The sequence below is a fragment of the Mirounga angustirostris genome, unplaced genomic scaffold (genome assembly GCF_029215605.1).
Source record: "Mirounga angustirostris isolate CCGP_5_RB_7025 unplaced genomic scaffold, mMirAng1.0.hap1 SCAF_17, whole genome shotgun sequence".
NCBI classification, from domain to species: domain Eukaryota; kingdom Metazoa; phylum Chordata; class Mammalia; order Carnivora; family Phocidae; genus Mirounga; species Mirounga angustirostris.
In genome coordinates, this window is record NW_026991725.1 from 20,344,221 (window position 1) to 20,365,563 (window position 21,343).

The following is a 21,343-nucleotide window of genomic DNA, read 5'->3' on the forward strand; positions in this document are numbered from 1 at the left end:
ATGCTCCTTACAAAATATAAAGATAATATTAACTATATAGTAAAAGTCTGTGTCACTCCATTATAATAAATATATCAGTTATAATTATATCAATCATATTAGGACCCAGTCAAGAGAAAAGAAACCACATCATTATTTCAATAGAGATTATTTAATATAAAATAATTGTTTAATCAGAGGATTGGAAAGGAGAAGAAGAAAAAGGGACCTTCAGTGTATCACAGGAGTCATGATAAAAATAATCAGCTTTCACCCCAGGACTGGAAGAAGAGATTGGGGCAAGAATTTAGAAGCTTAGGGAAAGAGGCCCCAGAAGTGGGGACTCGGAGCAGGGCTCCTTTTGGGGGCTCTGGAGCTTGGAGGAGGTCCCTGAAAACTGGGACCCAGACCTCTGGGGAGCAAGTCATCTGGTTGGTGTTAGTATCTCAAAGGTGTGATGGAGCTGGTCCTGAGAGTATGGGACAGAAGCCCTGCGAAATAGAACCCAATGGTGCTGCTAGGGTGAGGCCCCATCCCTGGGGTAATGCCGGCAGGAGGGGATGCAGACAGGAAGGAGCAGGTCCTTCACGCCAGCCTTCCAGTATCCCGCTCGAGTCTGCAGAAGCCAGCGGATAAAGCACAAACGTGGCTGTCGAGCCCAGCAGAGTGGAAGGATAGATTGGAAGCTGTGAGGACCTCACGTGGGTGGGTCGTGCCATCCTAAGTCCCAGCATTAAAAGAAATTCCACTGTGTCAAACCCGGGTCTAGCTCAGTTCTCTGGGCCCCTTCTGCTTAAGTTCCAAAGGACAATGGTCCTTGATCACCACTAGCAGACAGGCAGATTGTATGCCAAAGCCCCCAAGAATAAATCTAGATGTGTGTGTTTGGTCTAACCCCACCCACCCCTTTTTTCCCCCTTGAGTTTCTTAAGCTTTCCTAGCCTCTTTGGAAAAGGCATGTTTCGTATTCTTCTGGGTCTGACTCCTGCAACTGGAAATAAGTCCCACTATGTTATACTGTAGGGATTTGCAAGCAAAAGTGTTTAGAAGTTCTCAGAGAGGCTGAAAAAGACCATCACAGACACCTCCTGCATCATCTTGTGATTCCCAAGGTCTGAGAGGTACACCATGGCCTCTGCAAATGACATTCCTGAGTGGAGGCTGAAAGAAGCACAGTTTCTAGTCAGAAAGAGGTAATGACTTAATCCTTGCTACAGAGAGCCGTGGTGTTAAAACGGCATACATAATTTTACTCGAGCTGGAAAAAGGACCCCTCTCACATTAAGAATGCAGACTATAGTGTTATATTAAGTGAAGTTAAACATCTGTCTGTTTGCTGGGAGAATAATTTCCCTGAGGATAATGTGCCTTCACAACTGAGTAGGAATATTTGCACAGCACTAATATAGTCTGCAAAGAGACCTACAAGGTCATGTCTATACCAATGAGAACAGATGCTCTGTTTACAAACCTCAGGTAGGTGAACCACTGTCAGATTTAATGAGGCCCTCCCATGTAACACTCTACCATTTACCAATTTCTACAGAAATGTAGGCTGCTTCTTTCAGTCTTTCACCACCAGACTGGTAAAGGTAGCTCAGAAAGTCTAGACCAAGTATTTTTTTCCATGTGAAGATGCATCCTAAAATCAAGATTTTGCATTACAAAACATCCCAAAGGCCTCAGTGGAATGAGGTGGTTTTCAAGTACAGAAATTCATAAACAATTACATTCTAAAAGCCAAGTAGAAAAAGATCTGTCTTATTTGAGAGAAAGGAAGTATTAATCATTCTTTCTTTCTTTTTTTTTTTTTTTTTTACTATTTTTCCCTTTACTTATCAATCTTTCATATTTCAGTTAAGGTATCTGAATTGTTCTCATGGACAGGAATGTGTGAGAATATATGTGTGTGCATATGAAAGCAAGAGAGAGTGAGCAAGAATAAGAGAAAGCTCCATCATATGGCGTGGTGGCATTCACTCAGTATGTGGTCGGGATTCCTCATGCATTCATCAAACCCCTGATATCCCATTATCATACCATAAGCTCCAAGAAATATTAGGACATTAAAAACATGGTTTCTGCCACTATTGTAAGAGATATTGTAAGAGGTAGCATTAGAGAGAGGATACAACAGAATTTCAGAGGAGAAAGGGAGTACCACTTCATGAGGCAGAAGGGGGCATTGAGGGAGATTCCCAAAGGAAGAGATACTTGAGTCCAGCCTTGGAGAATGAGTAGGATTTTAATGAGTGGGTGCATCAGGCAAAGAGCATGGTTCTGCTGAAGAAACGAAAGCCCCAGGACACCTGGGGGGTGACAGTTCTTGTTTAGCTGGAGGCCAAGGTGTGGGCGGAAGAGCAGTGAGAGGTAAGCTCCAAAGACAGGTTCCTTCCAGATGGTGGAAGGTCTTGAAAGCCTCACTGAAGGAGGCTCCAGGGGACAATGAAGCAGTTAGATTCAGTGCCAGGAATGGGGACCCCTGGGTGGCTCAGTCAGTTAAGCATCTGTCTTTGGCTCAGGTCATGATCCCAGGGGCCTGGAATCGAGTCCTGTGTCAGGCTCCCTGTTCAGAGGAGAGCCTGATTCTCCCTCTCCCTCTGCTCCTCCCCCAGCTCGTGCTCTGTCTCAGCTCTCTCTCAAATCAATAAATAAAATCTTAAAAAAAAAAAAAAAATTCAGTGCCAGGAAAAGGAAAGCAAGGAGAAACTGAATGTTATAAGACCTCCTAGTGGGTGATTATCTTAGACTAGACAGGAGGTTCAAAAGGTGTACAGAAGGAGTGGAAAGGGACAAACGTGGAAGAGACTTTATTCTGCGTGTTTTGTGAATTCTGGGTTCTTCCCCCAGCTGACCTTGGAGTCCTTTCATTTACTGCAGTGGCCGATGGCCTGAGCCTTGGGACCTTTGTCAGCTGATCTTGAGGTCAATGTTGGTGGTCTGTTAGCTCTTCTCACCATATGCTTTTTCCCATATTCCCTTATGCTTTGTTTTTATATTTTTCTACCTTTTACTTTTTATACTTTTCCTTCCATCAGTTTTCATCTGGCCTGACCCTCTGATCTTGCACAAGTCTCGAGCATTCTTCCACCCCTCCTAAGAGTGTGTTTGCATGTGTGATCATAAGGACTGAGTCGTAGTCCGGACTGTACGATTGTGGTACACGTACTACCTGTGATCACGAGCAGCAGAGGTGGACGGCAAGGAAGTGAGCAAAGGAAACACAGACTCCCTGGGGACAGAACGGGGCAGGAAGGAGGCTGCAAAGGCAGGTGAAGAGATGAGGAAAACCAATTTCACCTACCTCAAAATTTTGCAGAAGGCTAGCTCCACTTAGTTTGATCCTGATCCTTTGATGAATCGGTCCCAGGAAATGAGATTGCTAATCCCTGTGTTAAATGGCAGAACTAATTGGTGTGAGGAAAGAAAGAGCAAACTCAGCTTAGATGGATTGAACTTGCACCTTCTAGAAGATTCTGGTGCCCCATGATCCAAGAGCCAGAGCCCTGCTGGAACTTCTTTTTGCAGCCCAGAGCGAGTCTGCCTTTGCTGAAGCTGAATTCAGTGTCAGATGACAAAATCAAATGTGTGCCATCGGTTTCAGTTTGTCTTCAAAGAGACGGGAAGTCCCAGGGTGTCCTGGCAGGGACACTCACCCCTTCCTTGATGGAGCCTGGCAACCCTCCAGGGAGCTAGTGCTCTGAGCCTCAGGACCTCAGACCTCCCGACACTTAAAATGCAGTCTCTTTTAAACATCAGTCAGCATCAGAACCCTCCTGTTACTTGTTTCCACCTCTTTGGTTTTCCTTGAGATTGGAATGGATTTGTTAGCCAATTAGGATGAAAACCAGCCAATTAACTAAATCCCTATTAACTTCTCATGTCCAAGGGCAGGGATGAAAAGGAAGAATTCTTGCTCAATATATTGAGGTTCTTTATGTCTCCCATTTGGCAGTGGCTAAGTATGACCCCCATTTCTTTTCTTACAAGGGGAAGGTATCACCTGCATTTTATGCCTCGGTGTGCCCAGATCATCCCAGTTGGCCCAGAAATTTGGAAAGTGGGTACAGGGAGGCAGACAGGTTTTTTGGTTTTGGGTTTTTTTTAATCATTTTTTTTTATCATTCCTACTTTCGAAACAGATGTGATAAGAAAATTAATCTCAGTTTAACAGAACAGAATTCTTTGGAAGGTTCAAATTTGGCCCAAATAAGCAGTCTTTGTGTTTTTTTTTGTTTTGTTTTGTTTTAATTTTTTTTTTTTTTGATTGTGAAAGCACTACCTCTTTCTTATAGAAAGCTTGGAACATACAAACGTACTTATGTATACTTTAATAGTCACCTATAATTCCACTATCCAGAGATAACTTCTAGCCACCTTTTGGTTATTTTTTCCCCCTCCAGTACACATTGTTGTATATATTTGAAACAATATTCTATATAAAAATTTGCTGTATAGTTAAGATTTATGTTAACGACGGCACAAATATTCTTTTTTTTTTTTTTTTTAAGATTTTATTTATTTATTTGACAGAGAGAGTGAGAGAGCACAAGCGGGGAGAACAGTAGAGGGAGAGGGAGAAGCGGGCTCCCTGACGCGGGGCTCGATCCCAGGACTCTGAGATCATGACCTGAGCCGAAGGCAGACGCTTAACCATCTGAGCCACCCAGGCGCCCCTATGTGAACCCACCTAATTTTCTAAACCGTCCCCTAATATTGCTGCACATTTAGTTTGTTTCCAGCACTTCATTATTATAAATTATGTTCTGGTGAATATCTCTATGCACAAGTCATTTTTTGGTTTTTAAATGCAGTTTATGGTTTCTAAAATAATGATGAGCGTGGACTCTGGTGCGGTGAGGGGAGGCTGCTGCAGAGGCAAGCCAGGAAGAGGTGTGCTCTGCTTGCTGGCGGTTCCTGAGTCAGAGGCCAAGGGTTGGTCAACACCTCATGGCCCAGTGTCTGACGTGTAGATTCTCACATGCAGAAACAGGAGAATCTTGGTATATCCACAGGTGAGCAGGCTATTGGAGCTGATTGGTATTTATAAAAATAGCATAGGCCGATAAATAAGCCATCATGACAATTTACTTTATAATGGGGAAATTAGGACCTCCCCCCTTCAGTAACAGAACTATTTCTCTCTCTCTCTTTTTTTTTTTCTTTCTTTCTTGAGATTAGAACACTTGGCAACGTTTATCCAAGGGTTGCTTGGACGACAAGGAGTTAGAACAAAAGACAGTGGATAAAATCGAGGGCTGAGCCCTGGTGAAATATTACTATCCCCACCACGAGACAATTTTCCATGCCATTTTCCTGTGTCAAGGCAGGAAGCACAATGTGGGTGTTTCTGTTTTAGTCTTTCTTATTGACCAGTTGATAACGTTTTGCCCTTAGATCTGTCATTGTTCACAAGGCTGACCTTGTGAATCTGGTAGACTCACTTTCTCCATAACATAAATTAACATAAAATGTTAATTTTATCAGCTTATTTTTCCCATTCTTATGGTCTGTGAGCAACCAGCATAGGAAGCACCTGGGCTGCTTGTTAATAATGAAGATCTCTGGACTCCACAGTAAATTTATTTAATCAGAATCTCTGGTATAGGAGTCCCCATTCAGCTCTTTTGACAAGCTCCCCATTTGATTGTTGCGTATCCTTAAAGATCAAGACTCAAAGTGAGTAAGCTCACCTGGTTTTTAAGGGGCGCAGGTTCTGGAGCCAGACTTCTTGGCTTTGAATCCCAAGTTGACTACCTTCTGTCTATAAAACTTAAGCTCCCTCAGCCCCAGTCTCCTCACCTGTTAAATAGGGATAATGGTAGTATTCACATGATATGGCTGTTGTGAGGATTCAATGAGTTAATATATATATAAACACTTAGAACAGGGCCTAAAGTGGAATTAGCACTTGATAAAGGTTAATTATCCAGTCACTGCATTCATTAGCCAACTCTCCATAGAGCATCCTATAAAGAGCTTTGACTCTTCAGCCATCTTCCCGTTTCCCCTTCTTTTCGAACATTTATCTACCCCCCCATTTCCTCACTAAACTAGTATTAACTGAGTGCCTCCTCTACTCACAGCTTCTTGCTTTGTCCCAAAATTAATGCTTCATCACTATGCTAAGACTCCCCTGCTGTCCCCTTATGGTGACCAGTAATCCATCGCCTCTGATTGCTTCTGGATTTGGGTATTGTGTCCTGCTTCCTAGAAGATCACAGAGAATTTTAAATGGTTGCCTCCTTCTGAGAGAAGAGGGTATACATTCTCATATTTGGTGACCCAGACTGCACAAGGGTTTTTGTTGACCTGCTAAATTGGTTTGTTGATGAAATTGTGTACCACCACACAGGAAGTAGTGGAGCTGCATTTTTTGAGAACATGCTTTATAAACTTTAAAGTGTTGCGGGTGCCTGGGTGGCTCAGTTGGTTAAGCGACTGCGTTCAGCTCAGGTCATGATCCCGGAATCCTGGGATCAAGCCCCGCATCGGGCTCCCTGCTCAGCAGGGAGCCTGCTTCTCCCTCTGACCCTCTCCCCTCTCATGCTGTTTCTCTCTCTCTCTCTCTCTCTCAAATAAATAAATAAATAAATAAATAAATAAATAAATAAATAAATAAAATCTTAAAAAAAAATAAAGTGTTGCAAAAGTGAGGGCTTTGCTGATTTTTCTGATTTCCCAATGCACAAAGGCAAGAAAGGCAGGAGGGGACAGCCTTATGACAAACCCAGAGCTGAGGTTGAGGCTGCTTACAGAGGAAACTTTTAAGGATGTGTTCACTGCTGCTAAAATTTCTGAGCTGTCCTTGCTGACTCTCTTAGGCATTTGGGGCCTTTAAAACTCAAATGCTCTTTTAATCTCTCGTCACCATGAACTGGTGTTTCCTCGGGGCACTTCAAATTCTTCTCAGTGAAGACCAGGGAGCCGCCAACTATAATGAGGAAACTTCAGATTTTTGCTGTATCAAAAAGATGATGTTGGGCTTTAATGTCCCAAGCCACTGATTCAAGAGAGTCTTCGAAGCTGGATCAGTCACTAAAAGAAAGCTTCACCTAGATCAGCCTGAATTTCTTTTTCTGCGCTGTCGTGGATCTCCTAGAGAGGCTGCAAGTTGGAGTATAGTTTGTTAAGTACCTCACTTTGTTTTCCTTAGGAAACAATAATAAAGCAAAAGGCCAACATTCATGCTGTCTGTGTGAGCAAGCATTGCAGCAAAGGTCTATTCCTTGCGTTTAGTACGTGAACTTGAGTTGTCCTGCCAGGAGAGCAAAACTGAAATTCAGAGAGCCAACTGGCCAAGAGAATGCTGGTCATTTGTAAGGATATTGCAATGCAAACATGAATAATTAAGAAATTAAGAATGTTTAATGGTTTACAAAGCACTTCTGCATTCGTTTATTACTGAATCTTTATACAGTACCATGTGGAAATGAGAAATGCCTTCAAAATGGAAACATAAGTACCAGCAGAGTTTTTACATTCTAAAGGCTTGTTGACCAGTGTCAGGGTCTCCTATGGTGGTAGTATTCTAGTCCTTCTTGTAATCTGATCATTTGATGTAGCCTTCAGTCCACCTTTCACGATTAGTACAAGGATGATCAAATGGCTGCCCCAGAGCTACACTTTTGAAAGCTCAGAACATACCATGCTCATGGACATACAAATGAATAAAATGCTACTCTGTCTCTTTATTGGCTGACTCATGAAATTCTTTTATTCTCCTTCCTACTGCCCACTGCAGATCTCATCACTCATCTACTTTCTTCCTTTGATTTTGCCTCTTGAATCATTCTTTTTTCTTTATTCCATGTGGCAAGCCAACTTTGGATTTTTGCCTTGATAAGAATACTATCAAATCCCCACTGTGTCTGGTATTCATGCTTCATTACCTGGATAAATAAGACCGTGTCACCAGGATCAGGCCTTTTCTCCTACTTCATCCGGGCAAAGTGATCAGACATGAAATAGACATTCTGAATAAATGCCTAATACTGAGCCTGTCATACAGGGGATGCTCAGTAAAATGACAGACACTCCTCACCCTTTGACTTCTCTTTCACTAGTATATATCAGGTCTTGACTACTTTTTATCCCTTTGTTTTTTATTCAAACAACATTGCCTAGGAATTTACTATATCCCAGGCACTGTGCTTAGTGATGGTGATTTAGAGACAGAATGTTTTCAAAAAATGTCCATTGTAATTGGGGGGACAGGCATGTACAAAATTGCAAGATATGAGTATTGGAAGATAGGAGTGCCCAAGTTGCATAGGGGTAGGACATGTGACTCTAGCAGGAAGAGTAGAAGATAGAGGGAGGAGCAGATGGGAAAAGCGAGCTGCATCTTGAAAGAGGAGAACGTGCTATCTGCATGTGCCATTGGGAAGGGCATTCTAGGCATGGAGCCACTGCAGGCAGGGTATGTTAGTGGAACTGCAAGGAGCTTCCGAGGGCTGGGCACATGTTTGGGCACTGGGTGGCAATGAGTGTCAAAATACCACCAAATCTGTTTCCCTGCTGGTGTCTTTTCAAATACAAATCCTTTTCTTTAAAAGCCCCTTAGAGAGATTTAATCTTGGTCAGTCACTTCATGAATCATCTTTTATGAGCCTGGGCCCTGTAATCAAGTGCTGTGCTATGTTTGAGTTCCTTATCTTGAAGTGCTTGCTTCTACTTAGGAAATGATAATAATGCATTTGCAAAACAGTGAACAATATAGCCATGCATAGTTAAGTATGAAATGGTCTGGCATCGAACTGGCTTCCCTAGAAATCCAGAATGATGACCTTGAACAATAGAGAATAACTTAATGGAGGGATTGGGATTTAAATTAGGAATTGTAGAATGTGTAGGATTTTATTACAGGAAGGTCAAGAGAGAAAAGAATAAAACGTGGGATCTAAAAATTCTAACTCTTAGAAGAGAGTAGGGGCTGGGGAGTGGGGGAGTGGGGGAGTGGGGCCAAATAAGTCACAGGGTACATAGTTTCAGTTATGAGATGAATGCATTCCAGGCATCTAATGTACGGCATGGCGATTATTAATAATACTGTATTATATACATGAGATTTGCTAAGAAAGTAGATCTTAAGTGTTTGCAACACACAAACTATATGGATGCGTTAATTAACTTAGTTGTTGTAGCCATTTTATAATGTATATATATATTAAATCATCAAATTATACACCTGAAAAAATCACATCATAATCCTAAATATATGCAATTTTTATTTGTCAGTCATATCTTAGTGAAGTTGGAGGGAAAAAAGCAGAGAAGTAGGAATGAGCACACTGTGTCGCTGAGGGTATAGAAATGAAGCAGAATGATGTGCATCGTTGATTCCATAAATTGTATTAAAGGACTGTAATATAACAAGCACTAGCAGGAAAATGGAATGCAAAGCAGACAGCACTGTCCTGCTCTCTCTCTTCCATCCATCCATTTGTGTATCTACCCATTTCATAAATAGTTATTGAGTGACTACTCTGTGCCAAGCATTGGGGATGTAATGGTGGCATCAAATCAGAGTTCTAGGGCCACAAGGAAAAGTCTAGAGTAACCTAACCCTGACCCTTGCTGTGTTCTAAATTCTGTTGTGGACCACAGATCTGGCACAATTTCCAGACCTGGTTCTTCCTTGTGTGCTCAGCTGTCAGGCCATTTGTGAGATGAAATGGACCCTGGAGCTGGGGAATTTATTTAAGGAATTATTGCAGAGACTAAGATACATGGCAGTGGGAACCTGGATTAGGCTAGAGGTACCAAGGATGGATAAGGGGCTTTTTAAGGCAAAGAACTCACCTAGAATTTGATTGTTCATAAGATTTTGACAGAGATCTACAGTTAGGGAGATGCCTGCATGATTTCTTGCCTACTAATAGGAAGCATGTTGATACAAAAGTCAAATAGAAAAGTTAAGAGGAGAAGTTAAATGTGTTAGTCAAGGAACTCTATCAGAGAAACTAAATCTGATGTCTCAGTAGAAAATACACTGCGGACATACTGGACAGTCCATCCTAGCACAAAATCAGGAGAAGACCAACAGACCATTCGTGTGTCTTTGTTCCCTGTTTAGTGACTGATTCCATTGTGTTTGGGCCCCAAGACTCACTGATGGCATGACGATTATTTCTCCTGATGTATCATGAAGATAACAGAGCCCTGTTATTTGTGCAGATGATAAAGAAAATGCCCTAAATACAAGCCAAACTCAAGGCAGATTGGAACAGCTGGGGGTTTCTGTGGGATGAACCAGATGTGGACCCAGTGAGATATTTCAAAAAGCTGAGATACCTACCGCTGGGATGCGCTGAGGTGAGGCTCAGCTGACCTCCACACATCTGGGTAGTAGGGCTTTCCCCCTTTTGACATTTGTATAAGGGGTATGATTTTGTGCACCTATACAGAGGGAGGGAGAGGGAAAAGAAGTTGTTTACACATTCAACTAGATCAAGGACAGTATAGTCCAAGATATCCAGATGTTTTGCAGGATTTTAAAAGCGTTTCACTGATGTTTGAATTTGTGGGAAATTGTTGCCAGATACTGGATTAGTGAACTTTTCTCAGTTTCCAAAGGCTGAAGATCAGCTACTTTCACTAGCAAAATGCTTTTTACCTGGTTTTCGATTCTCATGCCCCAGCTGGTTTCAACATTACTGATGTGTGCTTCTTGAAGTCAAGAGGATGCAGCTTTTATCTAAATTTCAAGTAGGTTGTGTGGTTATTCAGAGACATCAGGCTGGTCATTTTCTTCGAAGTTGAATAGGCGGAAATAATTAATGGGCTGGTTTATTGACATGCATTGAGACATTCTTCTCTTTGTGGTTTCAATTACCAGCTTCAGTAGACTAATTTCAGATTTTATCTGAAGTACCAATAATTATATGGGGCAAGAAAACTTTCCACCAAATTACAATCGGATAATGCTTAACACCATTGTTAGGCTTAAAGCTTAAACCTAAGACAGACACACAGGGCTTAATGCCTATGTAAACCAGACTGCGTTTTATGCCCTCCTGTGGGTTCTCAAGAACAAGTTATCCTGACTCACTGGCATATGAATTCTGAGAAAGCAAAATATTGAGGAGAAAATAATATTGGCTGCTTAGTTCCACTGAGCTCTGTGCTCGATATGGGATGTGGGAGTCAGACCTAGGTTCAAGTCACCACCAGCTCAGCTGTGTACTCGCTAAATGTCCTTGGTTAAACTACTCAATGCTCTGAGCTTCAGTTGTTCATCTATAACATGTTTAAATCTTGGGCAACTTACTTAATGTCTTTGTGCCTCGGATATCTATAAGACCTGGTAAGAATTAGGACAATAACAAGATCTACCTCCTACATTATTAAATGAACTGATGAATGGGAAATGCCTAGTGTGGTGGCCAGCACATGGTAAGCACTCAGTAGATGTGACTTTTATTAGTGGAACCAGGACCTAGTTCTCCTGGCCCTAAATGCTATGCTATTTCTATCTCAGTGCCCTGTCTTCCAGGGAGTCCATTTTGGAGTTTTTTTGAGTGTGCCCTTTGCACTTTTAGTGCTTTTTTGAGGAAAGAGGCAAGCACTGTCCTCTCTATCAGATATGATTCAAGTATACAACTACCCATCTTCATAGGTGGGTCAGATAGCCTCTAACGACCTGGTGTCCCCAAGAATACTACATCTATGTTCCATATCTAGAATCACTAATCCTAGCAGGTTACCCTGGAGCTCAGGTATCTATGGTCCCTTAGAGGTAGCAAGGAAAGAGAGCAGGCTTTTTTTTTTTTTTTAATATTTTATTTACTTATTTGACACAGAGAGAGAGTGCACACAAGCAGGGGGAGAGGCAGAGGGAGAGGGAGAAGCAGGCTCTCCACTGAGCAGGGAGCCCAACGCAGGACTCAGTTCCAAGACCCTGGGATCATGACCTGAGCCAAAGGCAGACGCTTAACAGACTGAGCCACCCAGCCGCCCCGAGAACAGGCTTTTTGATCAGGAAGTCTGATCTTCTAAATTACCAGAAATGTTACTATACTCAAAACAACATGACACTGACACAGAATAGGTGGAACAAGCTCAAAAGTCCAGAGGCAAATCTAATATATATGGAAACTTAGTATGTGGTAAAGTAACATTTGTTTTGGTGGGGGAAGATGATTTATTTAATAAATAATGCTGGCATTATTCACTTTCTATCTGGGAAAGTCTTAGACTGCTGTCATAGCATATGCAAATTCATCTCTGATAGATTTTAAAAGTCAAATTATAAAAAGTATAATAATAAAAGTAGTTTTTAATAATTTAGAAAATATTTATACAATCTGTATCTGGAGATACAATCTTAAGTAATAGAGGAAACTCAGAAACCTTATAAAGAAATAGATCAATACATCCAACCACATAAAACTTAAAAAATCCCTATATAGAAATACCCAGAATGAGGTTAAAAGCTAGATAATAAGCAAGGAGAAAATGTTTACAGCACATGACAAAGAGTAAATGTTTCTACAGGTCAAATTACAACAAAAATTTATATAAAAATATAAATAACCCAGAGAAAAACACATGAGGAATATTTTCAAAAGAGAAAAGCAAATAGCTCATGCACATGTGAGAGGATGCTCAACCTCAGCAGCAGTTAGGAAACGCAAATTAAATCAATGAGATCTCATTTTCCCTGTTAGATCTCTATAAATAAATAAACAAACAAATAAATAAGTAACATCCAGGGCTATGGAGATTATGGGGGAAAGGGACACACATGTAGCCAATAGGAGCATAAATATTTATAGACACTGCCAGTATCTTTTGAAGGAACCTGGCAGCATCTATTAAAACATGTGCATACCTTGACTGGACAGTACTACCTTTAGGGATGTTTCCTGCCAAAATGAAAGCATCTGTGTGAAAAATATATGAAAAGCTCGGTAAAATAAGATGGAAATCACGCTACTCTCTCATCTAGGGAATGGTTGAGAAAAGTGAAGTATATCCAAACTATGGAAGCTCTGTTGCCTAACACATGAATGAGAAGCTCTAGAGACCACTGACAGGGAGGACATCAGTGGCATATTGTTACTTGAAACAAAAAGTCATTTTACAGGGGCGCTGGGGTGGCTCAGTGGGTCGAGCATCTGATTCTAGATTTCGGCTCAGGTCATGATCTCAGGGTCGTGAGATCGAGCCCCGCATTGGGCTCTGCACTGAGCATGGAGCCTGCTTGAGATTCTGTCTCTCCCTCTGCCCTTCCTCCCCACCCACCCCTGCCCCTGCAAATACGGGTGCTCTCTAAATCAGTCAACCAATCAATAGTTTTACAAATAGAACCTCTATAAATATATGGATACATGTTTGGGCATGTGTATGTGAGCTTAGTGAAAGATGCCTGACAAAAATGTTCACACCGATTACCTCAAGGTGTCCCTGGAAGGAAGAAGAGGGAGATAATTTCCCCTTGATCTACACACTTGTGTATTGCTTCACCTGCTACCACACATGAATGATTTTTGTCTGGTTGTTTGCTCTAAAGAAAGGAACTGATCTCAAATTCTGGTCACTGTACTTACTAGCCAAATGACCTTGGAAAATCACGTAACTTCTCTAAGTCTTAAGTCTTACTTTTCTCATCTATAAAATAATGATAATAGTATCTCACAGAGTTGTAGGGAGGATTAGCAAGATGAGATATGTCAGGTTCGTGGCACAGAGATTGTGGTGCATGGTCAGCAAATGCAAATGCAAACCCCCTCGTCCTTCCTTTCACCCTCAAGTGATATGTCTTCAGAAATGCAAGCCAGTCCCCACATTGGAACCAACCCCAAACAGGTGGATGAAGGTCCTATACAAACAATCCAACAACTTTGAAAAGCTAAATAAAAATGGTTGTCTTTGGAGTTAAAACCACTGTGAATGATTCATATTACTGCTCACTTCCCCATTCATCCAGACATTGAGTGTTATAGATTCGAGAAATAATTGCACGTGGCGCATTCCGGGTGTGAAATTAACTGGTCAGCCCTTTGATCTGGACAGCTCCCCGCTCTGAATCCAGGTTGGGTTGTGTGGGCATCTGAAAGCTGCCTCTCCCCCTTCTCCTGCCGGGATCCCTCACCTTTTCCCTCTCTGGAAGGCTGCAGTGGTGGAACCAGGGTCAGAGGCCACAACATCCTCCAGGATCCCCTCACTGGACCCCTTCTCCAACCCTCATGGAATACTTATTATAAAAACCACATAATGCTAGACCTTTGATAAACATGTTCCCACTTAATCTTCCCAGCACCTCTGTGAAGTAACTCTCACCCCCATTTTATAAATGGAGGAACTGAGACTACAGAAGTTTAGCCATCTATTCAAGGTTCTGTGGTGAGGATATGGTAGCTCATGATCTTTCTCCTATACAATAATAACCCCCCAAATCGGAGAAGTTAGAAGAGCCAGTGGCTTAAACTCTCTCTCTGTATAATAGTTATTCAGATTCCAGTGATAGTGCATCTTGGGTGCTAAGAATGGCAAGTTTCTCTGTGTGAGGAAGAACTTCCGGCTTTTAAGTAGTTCTAAGATTTTTGTGGCTTGCAGCTTCTAGTCATATTTACAGGCTGAACTCTAATATCCCCTCTAGTAGAAAGGCTTATCCTAGCACCTGAGGAAAGGGTCAGAATCAGTTTACTCCCCTCTCTGCATTTAAGCTTTAATATGAACACTCCTTAATTATAACACTTACCATGTTTTATGATAACTGTTAGCATGCCTATCTTCCCACCGTATGGGGTGTACTTAAGAGTGGGGGCATTTTTTAAAATCTGACTCAGTGGAGATGTTTCATTAATTTGTAGATGAATGCACAGCTTAATGATTATGTGTTAAGTAGGTTACTTTGCAACCCCTGAGAGGTCACCAAGTGAGAGAATGGGAAGCCCTTGTTAGATGCCCTTTATGAAATATGGATCAGAGGCCCAGCAATGGAAGAAGAATCCAGAAGCAAAAGAGTTATTCAAACGCTATTCCTCCTATGAAATAAATCTGAAATCAGAAAGGGGCCAAAAGCCTGCAGCAGTGAGTATTTTAAACATGCTTATTAATAATGGCTCAAAGTAGAGATTTATTACAGTTGAGAATAGGGAAAGGGACAGTAAATCAGCATTGGTGAGGAAAAGAGCAAGGGAAAGAAACGAGTTCTTATTTAAAATGTATTCATGTGCTTTATAACCCTAAAGTAGAGATTGCTATATTGAAGTGGAAGGCTTTATTTGTAGGATTGAATTCACCAAAGATACGTTTTATGCCAGTATTCATTTTCCCATCTTTCATTTGCTTTCCTTTGGCCAAAAAGTTGGGGACTTAGTTTATTGCTTGAAAGCAAGAAAAGATTGCCTTAGCGGAGTCTCTTCATGAAAATATGCCTTGCTTCAAATGGTGACTTATAAAGCACTCATTGGATCCTAGGAAAAATGCTATTTTATTGACACATATGTTGAAGAGAATAGTTTTTAAAACATTCAATTAGTTCTGCCTTTGAAATAGAATTTAAACAAATCCAAAGCAATAGGATTAAATTCACATAAAAACCCAACTGTTGCTTGGGAACCGATTCTTTTCCCACTCAAACTACTCTAAGGATAATCAAGCTCATTCTTGGCTGTATTCCAGCCAAGGCAAATACATGCTTTTTTTTTTTTTTTTTTTTTTGCAAGAGAGAGAATGAGAGAGCACGAGAGGGAGGAGGGTCAGAGGGAGAAGCAGACTCCCTGCTGAGCAGGGAGCCCGATGTGGGACTCGATCCCGGGACTCCAGGATCATGACCTGAGCCGAAGGCAGTTGCTTAACCAACTGAGCCACCCAGGCGCCCGCAAATACATGCTTTTAATTCATCAATCAATTCATGGTACTCCTGTGCCTAAAACTCTCAGTGGCTTTCTAATACATTAAAGTACAAACTCCTCACTGAAACATCTGTCCCTTGTCTACCCAGCCAACCTTATCTCCTCTTTCTATCTCTCTCATCTGGTTCATCAGGTTCAAGTTAACTGGCTTCCTCTTGTTCCTTGAACACACGAGGCTCTTCTCTGCCAAGACCAGTCTGCTCCTCTGCCTTGGACACACTTTTCCCTGCCATTCTTCAGGCACGACTCCTCTCAATTCTTCCACTGCTACTAGATGTCACTTCCAGAGAAATTATCCCTGACAATTCTAGGTTATTTCCCTACCCATGCTTTATTCTATAATCCATTTTCATCTTTTTAAAAAAAATTGTATTTATTTATTTTAGAGAGAGAGTGAGTGAGAGATAGCACGAGTTGGGGGAGGGGCAGAGGGACAAGCAGCCCAACGACGATTCGGAGCTCGATCCCAGGACTCTGGGATCATGACCCCAGCCAAAGGCAGATGCTTAACCAACTGAGCCACCCTGGCGCCCCAGTACATTGGCCATCTTGATTGTCTCTACAGCGTGCTGACCGGAACTGCTAACTATGTGGATAAACATATGCAAGTGTGGAGATAAACAGTATCTCCCATATTCCCCGCTAGGCTGCAAGATCCCTGAGAGCAGGAGCTGTTTTCATTCATTGCTGAACTACCCAGAACTGATAACAGGGCCTGGCACATAATAGGTCCTCAGCAAATATTTGCTGCATGAATTCTTGGTGTCAAGCCTAATGCCTGGCATGTCATAGGCTGTCAGTAAACACTTTTTCAGTGAGTTTGTCTTGCTCCCATAGGATTTAGCAAATTCACATAAGCTGCATGAATTAATTCCCAGTGCCAAACTCCCTGCCCACACCAGCATGGTGTCTGCAAAATTTGCTGAGAGAAGAAATGAAAATTCAGGACACATGAATAAAGAGGATGCCTAAGAGCTCAGACAGACTCTGGGCATCATCTCTAGGACAAAAAAAAAAATGTCCCGGGGCAAATTTTAACTCTCAATATCGGACTCAAGTTCTCTGGTTCCTTGCTCTCCTAATCTGTTTCTTGTTTCGGTGAGAACTTTTCCATTTTTGTATGGGGGTTACCATGATGTATTAATAACTAAACTGGGGATTTTTTTGGTTCACTGGTTTTGAACAAGCAGCTGATAGGTTTTGCTTTGGGTTTTCCAAGGCTCATATTTTAAGCAGCCGAAATCCCAGTCACTGGGCGTCTTTCATAGCTTGCTGGACCCAGAGCCAAGAGACTGTTTGGGATTTGTAGTTTATGGTAACAACAACACAACATTGCCATGGGGGAGATGTTTTGGCAAAATAGCACATAGCTGCAATGCAGCTGTTAAGAGCCATTGTTTGGGCTCTGCAGAAATTAATTTGCAAAAATATCCAGGTCTGTTGTGTGTTCTAGTTTATATGTAAATTAGAAGACTGTGGGAAAAGGATGCCAGGGATGGTGCCATTCAAACTGTTTCAGACCAGTTGTCCATTAATTGGTTAGAGTGACTCTCACTCAGTTTTACTTTATTTACATTTGTGGGTTTTTTTCTTTTCTTTTCTTTTTTTTATTCTTATGTTAATCCCCATACATTACATCATTAGTTTTAGATGAAGTGTTCCATGATTCATTGTTTGTGCACAACACCCAGTGCTCCATGCAGAATGTGCCCTCCTCAATACCCACCACCAGGCTAACCCATCCTCCCACCCCCCTCCCCTCTAGAACCCTGTTTGTTTTTCAGAGTCCATCGTCTCTCATGGTTCGTCTACCCCTCCGATTTCCCCCGCTTCATTCTTCCCCTCCCGCTACCTTCTTCTTCTTCTTTTTTTTTTTCTTAACATATATTGCATTATTTGTTTCAGAGGTACAGATCTGAGATTCAACAGTCTTGCACAATTCACAGCGCTTACCAGAGCACATACCCTCCCCAGTGTCTATCACCCAGTCACCCCATCCCTCCCACCCCACCCCCCACTCCAACAACACTCAGTTTGTTTCCTGCGATTAAGAATTCCTCATATCAGTGAGATCATATGATACATGTCTTTCTCTTTTTGACTTATTTCACTCAACATAATATGTGGGGTTTTTTTCTTAACAATACGTTGCGCCAGTTGAGCTAGAAAAAGACACAGCATTAGCCAATAAGCCATAATAATGGATGCTTTTAAAAATGACAGAGAGCTTTAAAAATTTGATTTATTGGGACAGTCATGGAAACTAAGAGAAAAAGAATTCAACAGTGATTCTCTAAATTTGGAAGTAGAAGCCACATATAGCACCCCTCGATGCCACCTCTGCTCCCAGGGGTGATATGGGTGTTTATCAACCTGAAGGATCAATAACATGGAGGATAGTTAAGTATCAGAATCCTGGGGATACTGATACTGCACAAATCCAGAGGGAGAGCTTCTTACTCTAAATCTTGAAGCCTTCATTCACACATCCAGCCTTGCTGTGCAGGTGAAATCTGCTGGCTTGCTCCCATGCCGCAGGAATCATGGAGTCTCCATGCCCTCCTGTTTCCAGATGCTTCCTCCTAATGCATTTCGCTAGAATAGATTACACCACATTTGCAAACATCTGAGTCCGGTCCTTTTGGCACCTAAGTTCCCCAAACTAGTTTTGACACCTTCGTTATCGTGCCAACACTTAACACGGATTCTAAAAGCATTGGCTTCTTTCATCTGGACTAGAACCTTCCCCAACCCAGCTGGCCCCAGGACACCAAGCCCTGGAGCTGCTCTTCATGAGCAGTCATCCCCATTAGATCTCCTCGAGGGTCCTGCAGAGGAGACCCAAGCACCTCCTCTCTTGCCTGGATTGAAGCCTTTGTATCTAACACACCCATTGTTGCATGGCTTTTTAAAAATCTGAATCTTGTTTGCAATGGTTGACGTTCAAAGCAGGTCAGTTTGAACCTTTGCACTTGAAATTTATTTTAACTGGAAAATAGGCACTGATGTTACTTTGGATTTGCCAAAAGAGAAACGGGAGCAGAGTCTTACAATGGCCAAGGCAACACTTAGCTCTGACACTCCTTGGCTCCAATAATCTGCCTTCGTGTGGAGCCTGCTGGGAAGGAAGGACTTGACCCTCTGCTGCAAAGGCCTTAATTTCATGTATGTGTTCAGGCCAGATGATCTGTAAGGTGGCTTCTATTTCTGAAAGACGGTGAATTCATGGCTGATTTGAAAATGAGCAGTCCAGTAGTGAGCAAACTTAGATAGCCCTTCAGGGGTGGAGCTAATGAACAGGGGGTGAGGGGCTCTCAGCTGTTCCTCCGTCATCTGAGCAGGTGGTGGGAACCAGACACATAGGCTCGACAGTGAAGTGGGAGTATAAAACCCTGAAACTCTTCGTCATAAAGAATGGCATGCCCAATAAAAGCCAAGGCAGATGTTTGCATAAAGTTTCTGTTGTTTGTGTTTTTGTGGGGGTGCTTTTGGGGTGTGAAGTTTATTAGGCCCCGCAGCATCTGCCTCCCCGTGTTGCCATATATTAGCAGTCTTGCAACCCATTTATAGGGTTGGAATTATTTTGGGTAATGATTTTCAAGGGAATAGATGAGATGCAACCTGCACTTAGCTCTCACTACATTTATGATGCAGCTGCCTTCCGGGGAAAGCCCCCAGACATCATAGATGGCCCCGCTGTCAAAGAGGTGATGGTCTCACAGAGTTTTAAAGATCAAAGGGGGCTGTATTAGTTTCCTGCTGTGGCTATAACAAGGAACTATAACTTAGTGACCTAACACACCACAAATTTATTATCTTATAGTTCTGGGGGTGAGATGCCCAAAATGAATGTTGGGGGTCAGTATGCCAGTGTTCTTTCTGGAGGCTCTAGGGGAGAAAATCCCTTGCTTCGCCCATTCCAGCTTCTAGAAGTCACCTTGGCTTATATCCCCTTCCTCCATCTTCAATGCCAGTGTCTTCTGTCCTCTCTTTCCACCCCAAGATCTTTTCTCTATGCCTCTGACCCTCCTACACCTCTCTCTTAAAAAAGACTCTTGGGATTACATTGGGCCCACTCAGACAATCAGGGATAATCTACTCATCTCAGTACCCTTAACTTAATCATTTCTGCACAGTACCATTTGTTATGGAAGGTAACATCTTAGGATGTGAACATCTTTGAAGGAGGACCATTATTTAGCCTACCACACAGGCTATAGAGACCAAACCAAAGCCCAAAAGATAAATGATTTATCTAATCTGGGGCAGGGCCATAGCCGTATCCCTGGCATCCTCACATCTGCCATGTTTATGTGCATCACTGACAAAGACGGGTAGGAGCAGACACTGATGGGGACTTTATTTGCATAACAAGCTGAATGATTGGGGAATAAGTATAGGATTGTCAGTGATTTAAAAATAGCAGTTTAGAGGAGACAGAAGTTTATATTTTTAAAAATACATGTTTAATTCAAGAGCTTCCTTAAATATTATCATTTGGCTGGGGCATGCTACCTTCTGAAGATGTTAGATGACTTGCAGGGATAACATAACTTAAATAATGATGGGAAATGAAAGTGCCAAAGAACACATGTACAGTTTCTTCTCTTCTTTCTACCCCACCCCCTCTGCTTCTCTTTCTCCCTTTAGTACTCTACCCATGGCTGCCATTTGAGAATCAGTTAGAGATAGAAACCCAATTCAAACTCCTTAAACCAAAAGGAATGGAACCACCCAGTGGGCTTATTGCCATGGGTTCAGCCAAATTAAGTATTTGCCATATTTCACAAGGAAGTCCCCCCCTTATTCTGATGTTGAAACATTCTTCTAAGAATCTGAGGAACTTGTTTTTGGTTTTCCTCCCACTTCTGCCCAATAACAGCCTGTAACAAATAAAAGGTTGGTAGAATTTTAGATTTCAATAGTACTAGACATACCATCCAGCTTGATTCTTCTCCTGAATTATGGGTCTTTTATAGAGTCTCTTTGGCAGTTATTTGCACTACTCCTTTCTTGCCTCAATTTTGTCCATCCATGACATGAGAAGGAATGATGGCTGCTTAAAGTAAAGGCTGAATTAAATTTGAGTTCCTGAGAGGACAGGTGCATTTGAGAGGGTTGTGACTTGATTGTTAGGTTCATCTACTCTAGGAATCACTCCCTAACTCCACTACCACTATATCAGGGTTTGGTGCCCCTCACCTAGAGATTAATAACCCACTCACCTCATTCTGCAACCCTCCAAGCCCCCCCAAGCCCCGCAGTGTGGTAGTCATACATATCTGCCTTACTTGAAATTCACCTAACCCAGGGCTGGACGTGCAACAGGAACTCACTGTGCTGTTCATGGACACTGTGGATGGATGAGTGAGTGATAACCATATAAGCTCTTGGCCACATATTGGACACATGGATCCAGAGCCTCGGTGGAAATACTGAGCACAGGGGAAGGGGGCAGGAAAAAGCTGAAGATATAGTCTGTGATCTTCACTGACATA

At 42.1% G+C, this 21,343-nt stretch overlaps 1 protein-coding gene across 1 annotated transcript in view; it reads left to right on the forward strand.

Moving 5' to 3' along the window:
• The window catches only part of CA10 (carbonic anhydrase 10), a 510,865-nt gene that overhangs the window by 194,213 nt on the left and 295,309 nt on the right, over positions 1–21,343 (forward strand). The window lies entirely within an intron of this gene.